The sequence below is a fragment of the Mastomys coucha genome, unplaced genomic scaffold (genome assembly GCF_008632895.1).
Source record: "Mastomys coucha isolate ucsf_1 unplaced genomic scaffold, UCSF_Mcou_1 pScaffold22, whole genome shotgun sequence".
In the NCBI taxonomy this organism is placed as follows: Eukaryota; Metazoa; Chordata; class Mammalia; order Rodentia; family Muridae; genus Mastomys; species Mastomys coucha.
Genome location: NW_022196905.1, coordinates 111722779 through 111741518, shown reverse-complemented (window position 1 = coordinate 111741518; position 18740 = coordinate 111722779).

Sequence of the window (18740 nt, the reverse complement as noted above, 5' to 3'; positions counted from 1 at the left end):
GGAGGGAGAGGGAAAGGAGGAGGAAGAGAGGGAGGGAGGGAGGGAAGGAGAGGGAAAGGGAGAGAGAGGGAAGGTGAGGGAAAGAAGGAGGGAGAGAGAGGGAAGGTGAGGGAAAGAAAGAGGGAGAGAGGGAGGGAGGGAGAGAGGGAGGGAGAAAGGGAGAGAGAGAGACTGACTCTACCCTGGTGTTTGAAACCTTCAAGTCCAGTCCAATTAACTCACTTTCTCTAGTAAGACTTCCTAATCCTTCCCAAACAGGTCTGCTCCCTGGTGACTAGGCATTCAAACATATAAGCCAATGGGGGCTATTTTTATTCAAATTACCACATCCTGCTTAGGACACCTTTCATTAAAACTCTTGTTATTGGGACTGGAGAGATGACTTCCAGTCTGGTTTGCAACATCCAGGTTAGAAGGTTTCCAACTACCTGTAACTCCAGCTTCAGGGGATCTGAAAACATCTGGCCCCCAAGGACACCCATGTGCACATGGCATGTATTCACACAAGCACACATATGTACACATAAAATAAAAATAAATCTAAAAGAGTTTAAAAGCAAAGCAATTTTTTTTTTTCGAGACAGGGTTTCTCTGTGTAGCTCTGGCTGTCCTGGAACTCACTCTGTAGACCAGGCTGGCCTCGAACTCAGAAATCTGCCTGCCTCTGCCTCCCAAGTGCTGGGATTAAAGGAATGTGGCCCACCGCCCGGTGCAAAGCAATTCTTGTTGTCTGTTTTTGTTTTTGTTTTTGTTTTTTAAAGAGGAATAGCCTCCCAAAGCAGTTGTCAATGCAAAGTTCAAGCAAGTTGTAACTAGATGTCACTAAGGAGCCCATAATGTCTGCCCCTAAGTGTCTTAGTCAGGTTTATCATTGCTATGATGAAACACCATGACCAAAGCAGCTTGTGGAGGAAAGGGTTTATTTGGCTTACACTTTTCATAACACAGTTTGTCATTGAAGGAAGTTGGGACAGGAACACAAGCAGGGCAGGACCTAAAGGCAGGAGCTGATGCAGAGGCCATGGAGGGGTGCTGCTTACTGGCTTGCTCCTCATGGCTTGCTCAGCCTGCTTTCTAATAGAACCTTGGACTACCAGCTCAGGGATGTTTCTACCCACAATGGACTGGGGCCTCCTCCATCAATTACTAATTAAGAAAATGCCCTACAAGCTCATCTACATCCTGATCCTGTAGAGGCATTTTCTCAATTGAGGTTTCCTCCTCTCAGATGATTATAGCCTGTGTCAAGTTGACGCAAAACTAGCCAGCACACCAAGAAACAAAGAAGGAGATGGTATTCTTTGGGGATCATCTCTGTAGACATCAGACAAGACCCCTCCTTGCCCATAGGTCCCATCCCACATGAGCTCCGAAAAGTCAGAAGGCCTAAAAGTAGCACCTGAGCAGATGCCAGTGTAGTAAGCTTAGTCACTGTCATTCAGTCATCACAAAGGAAAAGAAATAAAGGGTATATGCTTGTCCTGTGTCCAGATCCCATGACTTGATATACTAACACCCCCACCACCCGTGTGTGCATGTGTTGCTATGGTGCACATGGACAGAGTGTGCGTGGAGGTCAGAGAACAACCTTAAGTACCCTTCCTCCATCATACCTTTGTGTCTGAGACAGGGCCTTTCTTTGGCCTGGAAACTTCCAACACACAAGATGACCTGGCTTGCCCACGATCTCCCAGAGACCCACTGTCTCAGCTTCTCTGACCAACCTGGGACTTCAGGAACTCAGCACTGTGACTGGATTGCTATGTGATTCTTTCTGCGGATCTGAGCTCAGCCCTTGTGTTTGTAAGATAAGCATTTCACCCCCCCTCAATTATCACACCAGCTCCTGACATTTTTATCTCAAAAGGATCAAACTGTTCTCAATATGAAAGGGGTGTGTGTGTGTGTGTGTTGTGAGCATGTATGCCAGAACAATCTTGGAGTCTCTCCTTCAACATTAGTTAATACCTTCCTTGATATTCTCTGGAACATGCTAAAAAAGGAACATGCTAAAAAAAGGGTGGTTAAATCCATAAGGAGTGAACAAGTTGATGGTCCTCAAACTAGATTCCATAGAGCATTAGCAGCTGAGGGCTGGGAAGGGGGGCTTGGAGACTGTGGCAGGCTTGGATAGATCCTTGGCAGGGGGAAGTCCACCTAGGTTCACTCAACAATTCCTGTGTCAGCTGTATTAAGAATTTGTTTGGGAAGCCAGGTGGTGGTGCACACACATCTTCAATCCTGGGTCTCAAGAGGTAGAGGCAGACAGATCTCTGTGAGTTGCAGGCCAGTTTGGTCTACAGAGCTAATTCCAGGATAGCCAGGGATACACAGAGAAACACTGTCTGGAAAAACAAAAACCAAAACTAACCAAACCAAACCAACCCCCCACACATACGTACATGTACATGTACATGAAGTTAAGAGCATGTTAAGACTCTTCGTTTAACACCACACAAATAGAGGCAGGATGATCTGGAGTTCGTAGTCATGGAGGCCAACTTGGGTTCCATGAAATCCTGTTTCAAAAACTAATGACTTGTTCAACATGGTCAAATATATTACATACTTGTGTGGAAATGTCTTCTGAAACTTGGTATGAATAAATAAAAGGGAATTTGTTTGAGTCTCAGCAGTTAAGAGGAAAAAAACCAGAGGATGGAGTGTGTGTGTTGTGGGGGGCGGGGGGAGAGTTGAGATCAGCTGGGACTACATAGTGAGCTCTTCTCAGAAGGGAAAGAAAAAGGAAAGGAAGGATGGAAGGAAGGAAGAAAGAAAGAAGAGAAGGAACAAAAGATGGAAGGAAGAAAGGAAGGATGGGAGGAAAGAAGGATGGAAGGATGGAAGAAAGGCAGGAAGGAAGAATGGAAGGAAGAAAAGAAAGGAAGGAAGGAAGGAAGAATGGAAGGGGATCTGGAGTTAAGAACACTGGCTGCTCTTCCAGAGGACCAGGGTTTGACTCCCAGCACCTAAGTTGTGGTAGGTCACAGCCATTTGTAATTCCAATTCCAATGCCCTCCTTTGGCCTCCACAAGCACCAGGCATGCACATGGTGCACAGACATGCACTCAGGCAAAACACTCACACACCTAACGAAAAATAGATAAACCTAATTTAATTTGCCCAGAAATTCTAAAAGCAACACTTTGGTTCCTTACAACTGGAAAATGCTTATAAGTTATTGCTTTAAACAACCCTCAGTTTGTGTCCTTTTTGCAGCTGAGGTCCTGGTAGGCCCTGGGTGATAAACTCCCTTGGTCCTGGTAGGCCCTGGGTGACAAACTCCCTTGGTCCTGGTAGGCCCTGGGTGACGAGCTCCCTTGGTCATATGGGGGGAAGGGGTTTTCATCAAAATAGTTTTCATCAAAACCAGAACCGTGGGAACATGTATCATAAACAGAGAATATTTCAGCCATCTAAGTAATAAAGGAGTCCCACCCTTAACTTACAAACAGATCTTGCAAATGAATAAGAAAAAGACCCCTTTAACCCCGGGCGACCAGGAGCCAAAGCTGTGGCTCTCAGGAGAACTGTAAACGGCCAATGAGCATATGGAAAGAAGTGCTGTCTCTGTCAGGGAGCTTCAACCAGGACCCCTGAGGTACTGTTTTATTACTTATGGGATTGGTAAGAATGAAAATCGTGGAAAGAGTGGGAGCAGGGATGGGGGAGGGGGAGAGGCAGGGAGGCAGGACCTGGGAGGCGGGGCAACAAACCCGGTTGTTTCCCACAGCAGCTAACTTGTTATGACACCATAGAAACTCAACGGTGGACTTTTTTTTTTTTTAAAGCTGGCTTCACATGCCCACTTCTGGGAACATATCCACGGGATATGAAAAGGCCCAGATATAGTCTTTATATAACAGTATAAAGATTCTTATTGGAGTAAGGCTTGTAACAGTTGGAGAACAACATCACGGCAGGGCCTGCGTGTCCATGAGTGGAAGCTGGCTGGACAAACCAGGATGTATCTACATACCGGAACATAGCACAGCCATTGGAGACCACGGCTCCATCTGGAAGGGTGTGTGGCAGGGAAAGCTCACCACAGCTTCTTAAATAGAAAGGATGTGCTATGGTCCCATTTTTATTTCAAAGGAAAAAGGTCAAGTCCTGCCAGTGTTTTTCTGGTTTTATAAAGAAATAAAACAGTAAGTAAATATCTATACCAACCTGCCTCTCCTCCTCTCCTACACACACACACACACACACACACACACACACACACACACACACACTATTTTGGACATGGCTTCAAGTAGCCTAAGCTAGCTTTAAGCTTATTAGGCAGAAGAGGCTGACCTTGAACTCCCTCTGCCTGAGTGCTAGGATTACTGACAGGTGCCACCACTCTAACTTATAACAAATTATTATCATGCCTGGGAGGAAGTGGAAAGCCATACCTTTAAAGGAAGATTCTACTTTTAATTCTGTGTATGTATGACCATCTTTTTGTGAGCATGTGCCTCAGAGGCCAGAAGAGGACATTGGATCCCTGGGAGCAACCCAACATGGGTGCTGGAACCAAAAGTAAGGTCTCTGAAAGAGCAGCAGCCATCTCTTCAGCCTCCTGAAGATTGTCTGTGTGTGTGTGTGAGAGAGAGAGAGAGACAGAGAGAGAGAGAGAGAGAGAGAGAGAGAGAGAGAGACAGAAGATTGTCTCTGTGTGTGTGTGTGTGTGAGAGAGAGAGAGACAGAGACAGAGACAGAGACAGAGAGACAGAGACAGAGAGGGAGACAGAGACAGAGAGAAACAGGGATAAAGAGACAGAGAGACAGAAGGACAGAGAAACAAAAAGTCTCACTGTATAGTCCTGACTTACCTAGAACTCACTATATAATCCAGGCTAGCCTGGACACCACAGCCATCCCCCTGCCTCTGCTTCCTGAGTTCTGGGATTAAAGCACGTCTCACCATGTCCAGCTTTAAACACTTTTTTTTTATGTTGATTTTTTACAAAAAGATAGGTAATACGTTTGTGGATTCTAAAAATCAGAATTTTTGCTGGGCAGTGGTGGCGCATGCCTTTAATCCCAGCACTTGGGACACAGAGGCAGGCGGATTTCTGAGTTCGAGGACAGCCAGGGCTATAGAGAGAAACCCTGTCTCAAAAAACCAAACCAAACCAAACCAACCAAACAAACAAACAAAAAATCAGAATTTTTAGAAACAAAATTAGGAGAGACAATTCCAGGTGGATCAGATGATGTTGACAATCCCCTGAAGGACGGAAGTGGGGAGCAGTCTACCTAAACGAGAACCTTCAAGGCAAGGTTCAGGGGACACAGCTCAGTGATGGAAACTTTACAACCTCCAAACTTGAGGCTCTGGATTCTCAGTCCCTCAAACCAACCCAGGCCAGGTAGATCTGATAGAGGACACGGGCTGTGTCTGAGGTAGATCAAAAATAGACTGCCATTCAATAGAACAAACACTTTCCCTGAGAAATGATCCTGATCCTTTCCTAGTGCACACAGAACACAACCACAAGGCCTCAAAAGGAAATTCTATAAAGGCAGGGAATGTTGCGGTTGAAGGACTGCTAGTACATACTTGAGGTTCTGTGGGCTACACACACAGCCTCTGGTGCAGCCATGCATCTGTAACATGAAAACTGCCTTAGGCAACAGGCAAGCAAATGGACAACAGAGCCAGTAGGGCAGATCATACTCAGGACTATTCTAGTTTCAACCTTTTCTATAGAATATGGCCCTAGCTATCTTTAAAGAGCAAACAGTTACATCTATATGTATAATGAAAAGACACACAGTCAGCTAATATTCCCAGATGTGACTTCATAACTAGGTTAATATCTAGAACATGCCCGTCTCCCCAGAGAGGCCCTAGTCCCAACAACGCATCTGCACTACCATCACTAGAGATTGCCACTAATTCAGCTTCTCTCTTCATAATTATTTTTGCCCCTTAGACTGTGGACTCAGAATATATTTGCTGTCATTCAGTGGCAGGAAGAGTCATCATAGACCTTGTGGGCTTTCCCAACTACATTGCCAGTCAGCGCCCGACATCTCTGTGTTACAGCGTTGTGTGTCTGGGCCCCACTTCACATCTGCCCTGATTTGCCAGCATTGGGTCATGCCTAGACAAGAGCTGTCCTGAGTAACACCATCAAGGACATTCTTGAATATCTTTGGGACAAATGTTCACACATCATTCAGGAAAAACATTTGGGTGTCAAAGCAAGGTCGGTAGTTCTGAAGTGAAATGTGTCCTGGGATTACCATCACATTTCACTTTTTTGTTTTGTTTTGATTTTTGAGACAGGGTTTCTCTGTTTAGCCCTGGCTGTCCTGGAACTCACTCTGTAGACCAGGCTGGCCTTGAACTCAGAAATCCATCTGCCTCTGCCTCCCAAGTGCTGGGATTACAGGTGTGTGCCACCTCTGCCCGGCTGCATTTCACTTTTATTTGTAAAAACATTTTTATTTATATGTGCCCGTGTGTGCCTTTTTCCTCCTTGAGGCAGAACCTTGCTATATAGCCCAGGCTGACCCAGAACTCACCATGTACCCCAGGTTGGTCTCAAATTTGTAGAGACTTTCCTGACTAAGCCTCCTGAGTGATGATATTAGTACATACAGGTACAAGCCACCCTTACCTGCATTTTTATTTTCTTAGAGTGATGTGTGTGTGTATGTACACGCGCGCGCATGCATGTGTGTATACATTCACATGGAGACCAGAGAACAACCCTGGGTGTCATTCCTCAGGCACTGTCCACAATTTTTGTGTGTGTGTCTACTTTTCTTTTCTTTTCTTCTTTCTTTCTTTCCTTTCTTTTTTGAGGTAGTTGATGGAGATTGAACACAGGACTTCATACATGAAAGGCAAGTGTTCTACCATTGAGCCCTGGCTTCAGCCCTACCTTCTTTCTCACTCTGTGCGTAGTCCTGGTTGGCCTGGAACTTACTACACAGACCAGGCTGGCCATGAACTCACAATGATCCACCTGACTCTGCCCCAGCCATATCTCATTTTTTATTAAGTGCATTCTGGTGATCTGAACTCAAGTTGCCACACTTGCAATGCAAGTCCTTGTCACTCTGTTATAGTCATAGGTCATGGAATGATGGGATCCATTCTTAAGTGATTTTCCTGTGGTGTGACTGTGACAGACTGTACTTAAACACACTAAGCAGCTATGCCACCACTAGATAACATAACTATGGGGGTCTCAGCTGCTGATGTCCTCTGTCCTGGCTGGAATGTCATTGCATACCCCAAGGCTTACACTTACTTTTCTCCCTATTTATTCCTTCGTATCCCCACTCTGACACACAGCTGCGGGCTTGACATTTGGTTCTTCTGTTGACTTTGCTGTGTCCTGCTGTACCTAGCCAAGTGCAGAACAGGGGTCTGGATAGATGGATGATGGATGAATAGATGGATGGATGGGTGGATGGATGAACAGATGAATAGGTAGGTGGATGGTGAATGGGTAGATGGATGAGCCGATAATGAGTGGATGTTTGGATGGATGGGTGGATAGATGATGGACAGACTGATGGACAGATAAGTAGATAGGTAGATGGATGTATGGGTTGATGGGTATATATAGATGTAATGTATAGATGATGGGTAGATGTATAGATGTATGGGTAGATGGGTAGATGGATGGATGGGGAGATAGATGGTTGGGTGGATAGATGAGTGAATGTTTGGTGGGTGGGTATGTGGATGGGTAGGTAAATGGATAGATGGATGGGTGGGTAGAGATATGAATGGACAGGTGGGTGTTTGGGAGGATGGATGGGTGGATGAGTAGGTAGGTGGGTAGACTGATGGGTGGTTGGGTAGATAGATGAATAAATGAGTGGATGGATAGATGAATGGAATGGTTGGTGGATGGATGGATGGATGAGCAGGTAATAGGTGAGTGGACAGGTGGATGGTTGGATGGATGGATGGGTAAGTAGGTAGGTGAATGGTATGATGGGTGGGTTGTTATGTGGATGGGTAGACAGGTAAATGGATTGATGGGTAGGTAGGTAGATGGGTAGATGGATGAATAAGTGGGTGAATATATATATGAAGGGGAACGTAAACAAACATAGATCACATTAGCCTACCTGACCTCTTGCCCTCCTCGAGCTTCCCACAGTGGACCTCCTTGTTTTCCAGAGGTTCTGACACTTGCTCCAGGTCCCCATATCACTCAAGAATCAGAATCAAATCTTTTTTTTTTTTTTCAAGACAGGGTTTCTCCATATAGTCCTGGCTGTCCTGGAACTCACTCTGTAGACCAGGCTGGCCTCGAACTCAGAAATCCGCCTGCCTCTGCCTCCCAAGTGCTGGGATTAAAGGCGTGCGCCAGCACCGCCCTGCTCAAGAATCAAATCTTATTCAGACTCAGCACGTGGACTTGCAGCCCCAACCTGGCTCCTTACACTTAGTACATTTGGTCTTGTGTGTGTTTGGTGGGACTGGGGGTATTCGAGAGTTGGAGTTGGGGGGCAGTGTCTTCCTTTCCTTTTTTCTACAGGTGAAGCCAGAGTGTGTTCAAGACTGCCTTGAATCCAGAGCCAAGCTGCCCCGCTGGCTGAGGCCCAGGCTCAGAGCCACACGTGCCTGCTTCCACCAGGCTTTCCCTTCCAAGTTCCCAGCCTGGCACTTGGGGCTAAGGGTAATCGAATCAAACTGGTCAAGGAAGGGAGAGGAAGAGGGAGAGGCTGTTGGCCAAATCCAGAAAGGCCAGACTTCAATTTGCATAATAATTTTGTTAGCAACAATGGGCTCGCAGGACATCTATTTAAAGGCTGTAATGTTAATTTAATGGGAAAAAACCTAATACAATTCCCCCAGAATTTTTCAATTAAATTAATGTGATGGGCTTTAATGGATAGCTTAAGTAGAGAGCGCAAATAGGAGAAATATTGCATAAATTATACATACATTTATATATATGCTGACTACATAGACAATCCCTTGCTCTAAGGTTCTGACATATGAGAGGCTCCGTGCTTAAATCTGGCCACTGTTTACAACTCTATTTCAGTTAAAGCAACCTTTTTATCATCCTGTGGAAGGGACTGTTGCTCCCAGTGGAGTTTCCACAGGCCCCTTTCTTTCAACACCACACAAGGAGATGTTGGTCTTAAAGAGTCAAGAAGTGTTGACGCATATGCCAGAATGGCGCATATCTACATAAAAAGCCAGTGGCAAGGATGTATAGCTGGACAGGTAGATCTGTTTCTCTGTCCCACCCCAAAGTCACCTGATGGAGCAGGAACCAAATGGTCTGAGTTGTATGAATCTTAATTTTTATTTGTTCCCCTCTTCAACATATGTGTGTGTACATGTGGTATGTCGGTACCTTCCTGTGGGTAGGTAGGGGTGCCTATGGGGGGTGGGGGGGTTAGTTGCCTGTGTATCTGTGAACATATGCAAGTAGAACAAAGTTGACGTTGATTGTGCTCCTTGGTCACTGTCCATCTTATTTTTGAGGTAGGTTCTCTTTAATCTGGGAGCCCCAATCCAGCTAGTCCAGCCGGCTAGTTTGGGTTGGAAACCGAAGTCTTCCTCCCAAGTGCTGAGATTACAGAAGCTGATACACTGGCCTGGCTTGCACAGGAGTTGTAAAGACCCAAACTCTGGTTCTCCAGTCTGCACAGCAGCAAGATCTGTATCCAGTGAGCCATCTCCTGGGCCTCAGGAATTGCTCTAGAGGAAAAAAAAAATACGGAGCACCGCTGAGGGTCCACGGAAGGGCCCTGTGAATGCAGGGTGGCGTGGGCTGGCACTGGGCTCTGTCACTTCCTGGTTGCCTGAGCAGGAGTGAGACTGGAGAAGGAGCCCAGCCTCCCCTTTTCTTCTGTGAAGTGGGGATATTAATAGCTGTCTCACAGCTTGCCTGCTCTTGCTCAGCGCCCCATGGAGAGCGTGGCAGAGGCAGCGGGAAGCCGGATCTCTGCGCAAGCATCCAGCAAACTACTGAGTTTAACCTCCCAAGGACTGATACCTGAGGGAGAGGGGCATTGGCAGTTCTGTGAGCTAAGGCCTTTATGGTCTAGAGAACTGGGCTGCAGCAGGCTGGCCAGCTAAAGGCTCCCTGCTGCCCCGCTAGCGCTAGCGCACTAGCAGGTGGCTCCCTCTGAAACTGATTGCGAAGCTGGCCCCCTTTTCAGGGAGGCCCAAGGGCAACAAAAGGTGGGGGCAGGGAAAACCAGGACTCCTCAGGGAGCTGTGGGATGCTCTTTCTGGGGAAGCAGCACAGCTCTGAAGTGGAGGTGGGTTGAGAGCAGGGACTACATACTTAGGCAGTCAACGCAAAGCTGACCCCCGCCCCCCGCAACTCCACTCCCCCCCCACCCCCCAGCAAATGGTTTCTTCTGCTTTGGAACAAGACCAGAGCTGCCTTTTCCTGCAAAGCCAGAAGGATACCGAATTGCCCCAGACAGTCCCAGCCACGAAGTGCACAGTGTGCAGGAGGATAGATGGACTCTTTCCACCACAAAGCCATTTTCATCCCTTACTGAGGGGAACCCTAAACCTGGTGAGATTTGGCATCACCACTCTCCCCAACAAACAGCAGAAGCAGAATGGAAACTCACCAGGCAAATCAGCACCCAACTCCCTTTTATTGGAAAGGGAAGTAGAGTGTGTCCTAGAAATCAGGAAGTGATAAAGTGATAAAGTCTTTGGAAGCCTGCTTGTCCTTGAGGCTGAGCAATGACCAAGATGGTACCCATCAAACCATTTCTACCTGCATGTGCATCAGTATGTCTATCTATCTGCTCTCCCATGCACTCATCCATTGATCCATCAATCCACCTATCCATCCATTGGTCCATCTATCCACCCATCCATCTATCCATCCATCCATCCATCCACCTATATATCTATTGATTTATCTATCTACCCATCCACCCACCCATCAATCTATTGATCTATCCATCCATCTATCCCTCTATTGATCCATCCATCCATCCATCATCCATCCATCCATCTTTCCTCTATTGATCTATTCATCCCATCTATCATCTATTGATCTACCTATCCATCCATCCATCCATTGATATAGCCATCTATCCATCCATCTATCCATCCATCAATCTATTGACCTATCCATCTATCTATCCCTCTATTGATCCATTCATCCATCCACCTATCATCCATTAATCTACCTATCCATCCATCATTCATCCATTGATCTATCCATCCATCCATCTATCCATCCATCCACCCATCCATCCATTGATCCATCCATCCATCAGTCAGTCAATCCATCCACTGATCTATCCATCCATCCATCTATCATCCATCCATCAGTCAGTCCATCCATCCATCTAACCATCCATTGATCTATCCATTGAATTTCTCCACCCATCTATTTACCCATCTATCAGTTTCTCCATTCTTCCATTCACTCACCTATCCACTCATTGAATTTGTCTATTCACTCATTCACCCATCTATTCATTGAATATTTGTTTACCCACCTACCCACCCATTTATCCATCCATCCATCCACCCACCCATCCACCTACAGGATTTGTCTGTTACTCATCCACCCATTTATTAATTCATACATCAAATCCACCCACCCTGTCCATTTTTTGAATCCATCCATCTGTTTACTCATTCAGCAAACTGTTACACCATTATCTCCTGTGTTGTTGATTGAGGAGAGCTTCACAATTCTGTGAACATGAAGAGCTATTAGGTGCTAAGTTGCAAAGAGGCATTGTTAGACTCCTCAAGGAGTTTACAATCAGCCTGGGGGGGGGGTGGAGTCTAGGAAGTGTATATCGAGGAGAATGAGGAAAGAAGCAAGGCATTGTGGGAAGACGAGGAAGCCCTGAGTGAATATCTATTGTTGACATTGGAATAGACATGTCAAGAACCCCAATACTTTGTCTTCACTGGAGTTGCAAAGCCTTCCTTGTGTGAGGCTCAAAGGCATAGCAAAGCCTTTCTTAGAGGTCTAAGTGCAAACAGGTGACCAGTGTGCACACAAACCTGGCAACGGCAGCTTCTTCCTCCCAGGTTGCACAGCTGAGCCCACTCCCCTGTGCTGTGCATAATAAACAAGCTGGGGATCCTGGCTGCTCACAGTCGTTAGTGTGAATCCATCACAGCCAGCACAGCCCACCTGGCTCCAGCTTTTCTGTGCATCTGTGTGTCTGTCCTTTCTAGATTCTCTCAAAGTCCCTGCTCAGGGTTCCAGAACAAAGCTGAGGAGGAAGTAGGAAGATAGGATCAGAGGAGCCAATACCTCTTCAGCACTTCTATTTCACACTTGGGGGCTCTATGACTATGAAGTAGTAAAATACCATTGTTTCCAGCAGCTCTCTCCCCTCCCCGACCAGCATGGCACTTCATTATGGAAGCCAAGGAGGTGAACCTCACAGTCAATAATTCTTCAAAGACCCACCCTCTAAATTAAAGGCTCTGAGAAGGCTGCTCCAGGGACCCAAATCCACACATCTAGTCCTGTTTCTCTGAGCAATCCTAAGATTAGATAGTCTTAAAACTCTTTCTCAACATGGCAGACCAAGTGAGATGTTCTTCACCCAGTCAAGTGAAAGGGGACAAGCAATGGGTATGGGTGGATCTGGCCAAGCACTTGCATCTCATCTCACATCCTAACCTTTGTGGTTTACTGAGCATCTCCAAGTGATATAGTTCCTGTGTTCTCACCAGCTTGCCAAATATTCCTTAGGAATAGCAGGTCACCCAGGCATGCGTTTATAACTGGCATACGTTTATAACTGGCATACGTTTATAACTGGCATATGTTTATAACTCCCAAGGATCAGCACTCTCCCTCTGTGTGGGCACTATGGTGTGTGTCTTACGTACCTACAACCCATCATTGAAAGTTCTAGTTTCTTTCAGTCTTAGGGGCTAATGAACATCTTTGGACACGTGTCTTGACAATTACGTAAGTCTGCCTGCTGGATACACGGAGAGACACTGTCTTATTCACCGCTTTGTACATATTGGTTAAGCAAACACACATTTAATGCAGGGGATCCTTGAACAAAGGGTTTCCAGTTCCCATCTTTTCTCTCAAGTGGCAGAAATGCCACCTGCGGTTGGAGAGACTGAGGTCAGCGCACAGAGAGACAAAACCTGGAGTTGGAATTTCATGTAAGCCCCTTGATCCAGCTGGGCCTGAAGCCACCTTATTCCCAGACTTGTTTGTTCTATAAACTGAGGCTTTCTCTTTGTGGCTTAAGGCTGTTCTAGACTGGGTTTGTAAGTTACAGTTTAAAGAGCCCCGACTATCCAAAATCACTCCTCCGAGAAGTGGGAGCTGACTCATACCTCTTCCCGCCTCCCAAAGCCCCGGGTGCTGTCTGTATCCAGCTAAATGCTTCCTCTATGACAGCCATCGGCTCTCCCCAGCCTCCTCTGCCAGTGTGCCCAACACCAGGACCTTTAGGGAGGTTTGTTGAATCAGTCTACGAATTGTACATCTCCCCCAACAGCTCTGCTAAGTGGGGGCTTGATAAATTCATGGAAGAAAACTCCTGGCAGCCTCGAGCCTTGTCTTAACTGAGTTCAGAGAGCTTTGCCAACAGAGCAAAAACAGCTCCCGCTCCAGAGCACTGGGCTGTGAGAAAGAAGGAGGGGCGGGGGGGGGGGGCTGTTCTTCCAGGAATCCGTGTCCTGAGCCGCCAGGCGGACGTCACTGGGCAGATGGCCCAGTGACTCTGGAGGTCTCTGACGACGCTTAAACTTTCCATTCATTTCCAGAACAGGTTCGGTCTCCGTGAATACCACCCCACCTGCTCCACACAAAGCATGCTACTTATGTGCCTAATGTTTATAAAGTGCTCTGAGGGCCTTGGACGAGAGCCTCTACACAAGTACAGCTCTTTATAGGCCAGGAGAAGTGGACAAGAACCTTCCTGAAGGACTTCTGAAGTGCGAAGTGGGTCCACATCCATCAGAATTCCAGAAGGACTGAAGACTGGCGGGAGCCATAAGAAGCATGTGATCCAGGCACACTCCTGGACCACACATGAACACCTACTGTGTGTCAGGAACTGTTCTCAGTTCCCCTGACCTCCCACCTGGTGAAGAAAATTGCTAGTCTCAGAGCAGGAGTCGAACTGACACGCTAATGAGTTATTTGCATATGCTGATCTTTATTAAAAGGAGAAGTGAAAGGTGAAAGGTTAGTGAGGGGCTTGGTGCTCTGAAGTCATCTGAACACTCATAATCATCAATAATGGGGGCCCCTAGTTCATGGAAGACGCCTAAGAGTATACTAGCCTGCCTTAGTCACAAACAGAAGGTGAATAATGCCAACACTGAAGAGGTTGAGGCAGGAGGATTGCCAGTTCATGATCAGCCTAGGTTACATGTGGAGACCTTGGAAGGTAGAGGGGAAGAGAAGGAAGGGAGGAGAAAAGAAACAGAGAAAAGGAGGGAGAAAGAAAGGGGGGAGGGGGAGAGGAGGGGAGGGGGAGAAGAGGGGAGGGGAGGAGGAGAGCAGGGGAGGAGGAGGAGGGGAAGCTGTTTTAAGGGTGTTCTGGTTTGTTTTTGTTGGGCTTGTTAAGATTCAAACATAGAAATGATATTACAAAGGGTATGCATATGCTGGAGGGATGGCTCAGTGGTTAAGAGCACTGTCTGCTCTTCCAGAGGTCCTGAGTTCAATTCCCAGCAACCATATGGTGGCTCACAACCATCTGTAATGGGATCTGATACCCACATCTGGTGTGTCTGAAGACAACTATAGTGCACTCATATACATAAAATAAATAAATAAAATCTAAAAAAAAAAGAGTATGCATTATGCTCAGTGATCCCCAAGCATGGACCATGGGTTCAGGAGGCCAAGAGCCAAGGGGGTGACAGGAAGGAGACAATGGATAAACCTTGACTGTGGTTTCATGGGAAGGGTTGGTTGGAAAGGGTTAGCACTGGCCAGCTTGGCTAATTTCGACAGGTCTGAAGCACAAAGTTGCCATCTGTTTGTTATATGGCATTCAGGCCTGGTATGACCAGGCAGGTAGACTGTGGCCCAGAACACAAGAACAAGGGGGTGGCTGGAGGCAGGACCTGCCTGGATGCCCATTACTACTCCCTGGCACAGCATTTACTATCTGCTACACTCAGCATCCCTGGGAGAGACAAGTCCTCCGGGAGGGTCAGCAAGTCCCTGAGTGTCTCAAGATTAGACAGGTGGATGTGAAGACCCAGACAGAGACTCCAGCTGTCTTTCTTGCCACTTGGAGTCACAGTAAGAGCAAGGATACTGGAAGAACCCTAGAGGGACTCTCAACTTTAGGGAGAAAGCCACCAGATTTGTCCTAGAGTCTCCAGTCTAGAGAGTAAAGTGAGGTGCCCCTTTCCTGGTGTGGAGCTGAATGATGTCAGAGAAAAAGAATACGTGCCCAAACACCCAAGAACTGTTTGTTTTCTTGCATACTCCCTTCATTTCAATTCCCAGTCTGTTGTTAGGGGATGCCTCCGCTGCAAACAACAAGAATGTTGTTTTCTAGAATGTAGCTGCCACCACCCATGCTGCCTTAGCCCTCTGGATTGTCCAGATTTCATGGATTTGATCCCAGACAAAGCTGGCCTGACTTAATCAGAGAAAAACTCTGTGTTTCAGCCACAAACTGTACCTTCAGTCTCTGCCAGACATATTGCAATCCTCTCAAAAGGTCTCGACAGTGGTTGTCCAGGAATCCAAAGCTCATTTTCTGGATCCCATCTCCACACCCCCTATGCATGCCTCCCATTGGCTCGCAGGGGATCCAGCTGGCATGGGGGAAGAGGGAACCACAGAGCTGATTTAGGTTTAGCCTGGCAGTAACATGGTAAAGTTCAAGTGTATGGTAAATCCTCTGTGATTGCATGCCACATGAATGAGATGGGAATGGGATTGTTTGGTTGGTGGGTGGATGGATAGATGGATGAGTAGATGGATGGGTGGATGGATAGATGAATGGATTGATGGATGGATGTGTGGATTCAAGAGTTGGTGTGTAGGTGGGTGAATAGAAGGATTGGTAGGTAGGTGGATGGATGGATGGGTGGATGGGTGGATGATGCAAGGATAGATGAATGTATGGATTCAAGAGTTGATGTGTAGGTGGGTGGGTGAGTAGATTGGTAGGTTGGTAGGTGGATGGATGGATGGATGGATGGATGGATGAATGCATGTGTAGATGAATGAGTTGGTATATGTGTGTATGGATTGGTAGATGGATGGATAAACTGGTAGGTTGATAGATTGATGTTATTGATGGGTTTGGGACAAGTGAACAGACAGATGGATAAGACTGATGGATGGATGCGTAGATGGATGGGTAGATGGATGGGTGGATGGATGGGTGGATGGATGGTGGATGGATGGATGGAAGAAAGGAAGGGAATGATAAAGAGCTGGTTTCCCTGCTAATGAACCTTCTCCCTCTCAGGTGAGCTTCCGAGCAGAATGATGGACAGATGCTCTGGTGTCAAACAGGCCTGGGCCTCCAAACTAAGTTAGACCTAGTTCCCAGGCATTAGGGAAAGGACGAAACATGCCGAAAACACAGCACCTGGCTGCTGGTGGCTCGGGATGGACAAGGGTAAATCCTGCTGGGATCTGAAGGATACCAGCAAGGCCTTTTACTAAAAATGTCTCTAGGTAACTCCATCCATCCTCCTATCTACCCACCCACTACCAATACATCTATCTGTCAACCCATCAACCCATCCACCACAAGTCCATCCACCTACTCTCCTGTACCTCTACCAATCCATCCATCTACCCACCCATCCATCCATCCCCCATCCATCCACACACTTTCTCATCCATCTATCCATCATCTACCCACTAACCCAGACAATACTGATAACAACTGTGTTATTTGCCCAACTGAAGTAGACACAAAAGTTTCCGACATTAGAAATTATATATTCAAAAATTCTAAAACAAGACACAAAAAAAACCATATAAAATATTCAAACTCACTAGTAATAAAAATTCAACTTAATTAATTTTTTGAGACAGTATATTTCTCTGTGTCATCCTGCCTTTCCTCTGACTTGCTATGTAGACCAGGCTGGCTTTAAACTCACAGAGATCTTCCTGTATCAGCCTCCTAAATGGTGGGATTAAATACTTGTACCACCATATGCAGCCTTTTATTAGTGTTCTTGAGACAGTTTTTTTTAAAAAGATTTATTTATTTATTTTATGCATATGAGTGCACACTGTAACTGTACAGATAGTTATGAGCCTTCATCTGGTTGTTGGGAATTGAGCCACTATGTGGTTGCTGGGATTTGAACTCAGGACCTTTGGGAGAGCAGTCAGTGCTCTCACCCACTGAGCCATCTCACCAGCCCAGAGACAGAGTCTTGTTTTGTTATGCATTCCCTAACTGGCTTGAAACTTAAGTGATCTTGCTACCTCTGCCTCTGCATCCTGAGATCATGGGTGCCAAAAGTGCAAACTTAAAAACAAATATCAGGATTATCAAAGCTTTTCAATTTACACTGGTTAGTTTGGCAAAGTATTTTGAGAAGTACATCCCTCTACAGTGTTCGTGGGGATATTAATTGGCAGAGCCTTTCTAAATAACAATTTAGCAATTTTTACTGAGGGTCTCAATTAAGCCACACCCTTTCCCTCACTAATTCTCCTTCTAGGAAATTTCCCAAAAGAAATAATCAAGGAAGTAGTCAAATGTTAAGGTATAAAGAAATTGATTGCAATGCTATTTACACAAAAAAGGAAGTGACCCTTCTGTGTTCAATAATATTATAATCAAGACAAAAATCCATCAACTTATCCCTCTATCCCTCCACCTATCCCTCCTTCCATCCCTCCATCCATCCATCTGTCCATCCATCTACCATTTGTCCATTTGCCCACTCATCTATCTTCTATCTATCACTTCATCTGTCCATTCATCCAACTATCAATCCACCCATCCATCTCCATCCACTTATCTATCACCCATCCATATCTATACATCCATCTATACATCCAGCACTCATTCATCCAATCATTCATCCATCCATGTATCCAACTATCAACCCACTCATCCATCCATTCATCCACTAATCAACCTACTCATCCATCCATCCACTCATCCACTTAGCAAATAGTTATTAATTTCCTGTGATGTGCTTTATCACATGAGTCCCAACTCAGTAGTTATTTAATGGTCCACCTATGCTATAAATTACTCTCTACCCAATAAAAGTGAATTTTCATAAACTAACAAATAAATCATGTAAAAATGCTTTAAATATAATATTAAGGAAATTTTTCCAATAGAAAATTTTGTATATAAAACAACTCTTAGTTTTTAAAAATATATAACTATACACAAGCACAGCTGTTATACAGAGGGACACACACACTGAGCCATACACAAGCACAGTTGGTACACAGAGGGACACACACACTGAGCCATACACAAGCACAGCTGGTACACAGAAGGACACACACACTGAGCCATACACAGCACAGCTGGTGCACAGAGGGACACACACACTGAGCCATACACAAGCACAGCTGGTGCACAGAAGGACACACACACTGAGCCATACACAAGCACAGCTGGTTCACAGAAGGACACACACACACTGAGCCATACACAAGCACAGCTGGTGCACAGAGGGACACACACACCCTGAGCCATTCACTGTGATAACGAGTGTTTCCTCAGTTTTTATTTTCCTGTTTTTCTAAAAGTTTTAAGGTTGAGCATGTCTGAAAACAAACATAGCAAAGTTTCTTTGGATTGTTTAAAAGTTG